The 5,353-nt window shown below is 37.7% G+C and overlaps 1 non-coding gene across 1 annotated transcript; it reads left to right on the top strand.

The window, feature by feature from the left end:
* Nucleotides 1-3,749: 3,749 nt before the first annotated feature.
* LOC141687987 (small nucleolar RNA R71) lies at nucleotides 3,750-3,856 on the top strand. Its single transcript, XR_012561459.1, has one exon. It is a non-coding gene; the product is annotated as a small nucleolar RNA R71 (small nucleolar RNA).
* Nucleotides 3,857-5,353: the final 1,497 nt, after the last annotated feature.

The following is a 5,353-nucleotide window of genomic DNA, read 5'->3' as shown; positions in this document are numbered from 1 at the left end:
GTTTCTTCTTTTAATCGTATCTTGAGTTTTGCTTGTTAGAATTACGCGATTCAACTGCCCACGCGAAGCTAAAGAGATTCTTTTAAAATTGATAATGGACTAGGCTTCCAATTCATAGCTCTTTTTATAATATTTCCTTGAAAAGCTCCTTTCTTCATTTAACTGATGCCCGAAATGCAATAACACAAAAATATATCAAAAATACCAACAACTTGAGTCCAAAACACCAACTTAAGCTTGTAATGAAGTGTTCCAAGTAGATATAAAATCCACTTATCACACCCCTAAACTTGAATCGATGCTTGTCCTCAAGCATAAATAGACTCAAATCTATAAAACAAACCTAATGCATGAATGCAATTACGTGAATGCAACTAAATGATAATGCAATCGATCCCCTCAGAATAACCACAACCAAATAAATAAGCCAACTCGTCTAAGAATGCAATAACTCAAAATAGAGTCCGAATAAATCTCATAAATTACCTCACAAACCAGAACGTGCATGTGTGGAATGCTTAAAAGAAATACTCTATATACTAGATCAATAACCATAACTTATCTTTCATCAAAACAATCACAAGTTTATAAACAGAATAGACATTAAATGAATAATGACTCTCAACCCTTATTTCTACTAGAGTTATACAAGGATTCACGCTATTATTGAACACATAACAACATGCTTATTTGATCGTGCAATGAGTGAGGTCCCAAAAGACTTATGCAATAATACCCATGTAGCGAGCGTTAGGTTAGCGGATCCCAGACTATCAAAGCCTTAGGTTACTAGGCACAAAGTCCCCTAGAACTTAATAGCTCGAGCATTAAAGAGCTCACTCGTGATTAATTATACATATACTAACACATACTTTTTTTTTCTTTTTTTTCTTTTTTTTCAACAATTTTTGAATGAGTGTGTTTCGCTCCATCTCATTCAATCGTAGACTACTCATAAAAATATGAGTCGGCTACTAGCCATTTGACGCCTAGCCTTATTCAAAACAAGCAATGAAATCCTGCTTTTCTCCAGTTTAAAAATCAGTGCTCCTACGTCATTACAAGAATAGCAAAAATTCTAAATATAACCATATGATTAAATCTTAACAAATAAACAAGTATGATTATGATCTAGATCAAAAGCAACCTATAAGACTTGTAAAATTGTTTTTGCTGGGCATGCAAATCAATTCATTAAGACTTAAACATCCTTCTATTCGCCATCACTACACTCAAATTAACTTCAACTTATTAATCAGAAATAGGTCATCCTACGGGATAATGTTATATGCATGCAAATGCAATTACATGAACTCACATAAAAACACAAATAAAAATGCAAACAAATATGACCTATATGAACCATCATGCAAAAATACGAATGACTTAACAACTATACATGCAATATGAATCTATATGAATCTATATGGACACACACAAACGAATCATTACATTATCACCCCCAAACTTAAAATTTCAATGTCCTCATTGAAGGTAATAATAAGGATTTTAGGCATACATAATTAGCGGGAGGATCACCCTCTTCGGGTAGAGGATCAGGTGGCCAATCAACCTCGACATCAGTGTCTCGGAAAACAGTATCGATATCATGTGTCAAATCTTTAGCAAATCGTCGGTGAATGTCGTGCATGGCCTCCATACGCCTAGTCAACCTTCTATACTACGCATCACCAAGACCAAACCTATCAACTGTCTGTGGTACACGCGAGGTACCCTCTGTAAGTACGGGAGGAACCGACCGGTCACCCTTTAGATTATCATAGATATACTTCAACCCCTTGTCTGGAGGTGCGCCTAAGAATGCATAATTCAATTGATTTGGTAGTGGGTTGAGCTCAAGTGTGGGAGCTTCTTCAATAGACGGCTCGAGACGCTCCTGAGAAATTTTCAGCTCTGCTAACCTAAGAGAATCGAATAGCATAACCAACTTCCTCTTCCACGCAGGTGCATTCAAAACCTGTAATTGCTCTTCTCCTTCTTCATCTTCAATAACTGATTGCCCTATGAAGGATCTCTCTAAGGTATCTGACTTTGGGAATTTCTCAAACTCCGAATTCACGATAAAGTCGACCCACTCTACTTTAAAGTAGTTGACCCGCTCTACTTTCAAGCACTGCTCTTTATCGGTGGGTAACTTTATTGCCTTGAACACACTAAAAGTGACCTTCTGATCTTGAACCTTCATCGTAAGCTCTCCTTTTTGCACATCGATCATAGTCCGGCCTGTAGCCAAGAATGGTCTTCCCAAGATAATAGGAATCTTTTTATCCTCCTCAAAGTCTAGAATGACATTAATCAACAGTGATGGAACGATCAGCCAACTGCAAAGATATGTTCACAGGTTTTGGATCAGGTAGTCCAAGTTTCTTGAAAACTGACAAGGGCATCAGATTGATGCTAGCTCCCAAGTCACACAAACACTTGTCGAATGACAGATTGCCAATGGTGCAAGGTATCGTGAAGCTTCCTGGATCTATAAGCTTAGAAGGTAGTTTCTATTACAGCACAGCACTACACTCTTCTGTGAGAGCAACGGTTTCCAACTCCTCAAGTTTTAGCTTCTGAGATAGAATACCCTTCATGAACTTAGCATAGCTCGGCATCTGTTCTAGAGCTTCAGCAAAAGGTATGTTGATATGCAGCTTCTTGAAAACTTCCAAAAACTTGGCAAATTGCTTATCGAACTTATGCTTTTGAAGCCTTTTAGGATATGGCAGAGGTGGGTAGACCTGTTTATCCCCTGTATTACTCTCAGGAGGATTTCTTTCAATAGCTTTCTTCTTCGGTTCCACCTCGGAATCCTTCTTCACCACTTTTTCAGCTACAATATCATTTTATGGGTTTGGAAAAGGTGTAGACGCACCTGCATTCTTGACAAGTTTTCATGCTCTTCATCTTGCTGAATTTGGGGGCTTGCGACCTTTCCAGATCTCAAGGTGATGGCGGTCACCTGTTCGTTAACTTCTCTCTTGCCTGAATTGGCTTCTATATCACTAGAAAGCGTTCCTAGTAGTTGATATAATAAGGCGTTAGCAATTTGCCCTATCTGGTTCTCCATAGTCTTGATAGAAATAGCCTGGCTTTGGCATATAAGAGCCTGGTTTTTGCACATAAGCCTCAGCTCCTCCAATTCAGATTTTTCATTCGAAGATTGACCTGCACCATAAGTTTGTTGTTGAAGTTGGATTTGTTATCTTGGTGCAAATTGATGCTGAAAACCAGGAGAATTAAACTGCTTGTTTCCAAACTGCTGGAATGGCTGTTGCATCGCATTCTGATTGTTGCTCTAGCTGAAGTTAGGATGATTCCAGTTGTTAGGATGATAAGTGTCTGGAACTGGTTTCTGCGATCTTTGAAAGTTGCTCACAAACTGAGCTGATTCACTAGATATAGCGCATTGCTCCGTCGCATGCGAACTTACACACGGCTCACAAACACTGGTTATCTGATTAACACCATAGTTAGCCAGAAAATCGATCTTCATAGACAACGCCTTTAATTGAGCAGTGATAGTCGTAGCTGTATCCACTTCAAAAACTCCTGCTACATTGCCCTGTGGCAATCTCTGGGTTAGAAACTAATATTCATTAGTAGCCATCAGTTCAATTAGACCATAAGCTTCCTCATAGATCTTTGCCCATAATGCTCCACTGGATGCTGCATCAAGCATGGGTCTAGACTGTGTTCCCAAACCGTTATAGAAGTAATTGATGATCATCCAATCAGGCATTCCATGATGATGACATGTCCTAAGTATCTCCTTGTAGCGCTCCCAAGCTTCAGATAGAGATTCTCCCGATTGCTGCGCAAATTGAGTAAGAGCATTCCTCATTGCAGCTGTCTTCGCCATAAAGAAGAATTTAGTAAGAAATTTCTGAGCGAGATCCTCCCAAGTAGTGATAGAACCTGCTGGTAGAGAGTGTAACCAGCACTTAGCTTTATCCCTCAGAGAAAAAGGGAAAAGTCTCAGCTTCACAGCATCTTCAGAAATATTGTTGAACTTGAAGGTGTCACAGATCTCGATAAAATCCCTAATATGCATATTAGGATCTTCCGTTGGAGAACCCCCAAACTGGATTGAATTATGTACTATATGAATCATGCCAGGCTTGATTTCAAAGGTATTAGCTGTGATCGCTGGCCTGATACTGCTAGATTGAATGTCATTGATCTTGGGTTGAGAAAAATCCATCAACACTTTCGTTGGTACTGCTGGTTCTCCCATTGTAATGCGTACCTGAAACACAAACAAGTAAACCGTGAAAGTAAAAGAATCTAAGTCAGTGAACTTTAACAACCACTGATGTCAACATATAAACTAAACTTAATGTTGAGTCCCCGGTAGCGGCGCCAAAAACTTGTTAGGGCGAAAACACGCGCTAAATTACATGCAAGTATACGCATTCGCAAGTAATATAGAATACTTCTAGTTCGTTCCCACGGAGACCCTTTTACTTAACTTAAGATTATGCACCTATACAACAATGGTATGGCTATCGCTCAATGCTAAGACAAAAACAAGTTGAGATGTTTATAACTAAGATTAAACTAACATGCATATTAACTAAGAATAAAAGTGATTGAATTAACTATATGAGATAAAGATGGGATGCCAACTTCATTAAATACTTCATTCTAAGTCATTGTTCTTAACATTAGCATACAATGGTGATGAGAACTAATCAGATAACACGAAACTAGTAAACGCCAATGTAATATCCGGGATATATCGTGTAATTATTTTTGCTAACAAATAATTATTATATATGTTTAGTATTTATTCTTTGAATTGTTTGTTAAGTGTTAAATGTGTTTGGAAGTTTAAAAATAATATTAATTGAGTATTTTAATTTTTATATGTCCAAAAATAAAATATAGATAATTGTCATATCTTCTTAATTATTTTTATGTTGATTTATGAATTTATAGGTATCATATGAATATTATAAAATCTTTTTCCGGGTATTAAAAATCTATTTTATAAAATCGGGAACCAACCGACGTCATCCGTTGTTACGTTTTTAGAACCCGAAACTCTTCCGAGAACTCCTTCCTAAACTAATTGCAATATTCCGAGCATTTTCCATGTTTCGACTTTTTCGATCCGGCGTACGGTTTGTCCTGCGCGGGTCCCGGCGCAACATTTTCAATACAATATTCGTTTCGGTAAATCAATAAAACTCGTATTTTCGATATACGGGAGCTTTTTATTAAACTATCATAATTATCACCTCGTAATACATATAACCAAGCGCTGAGACCAAGACCGCAGTACAAATTGTACTGATTTGGAAAATTATCTCGAAAACCGGTACCGTTTGGATCAGCTTTT

Source organism: Apium graveolens, chromosome 9, assembly GCF_009905375.1.
Source record: "Apium graveolens cultivar Ventura chromosome 9, ASM990537v1, whole genome shotgun sequence".
NCBI classification, from domain to species: domain Eukaryota; kingdom Viridiplantae; phylum Streptophyta; class Magnoliopsida; order Apiales; family Apiaceae; genus Apium; species Apium graveolens.
Note: the sequence above shows the minus strand (reverse complement) of the source record. Positions and strands in the feature narration are given on the sequence as shown.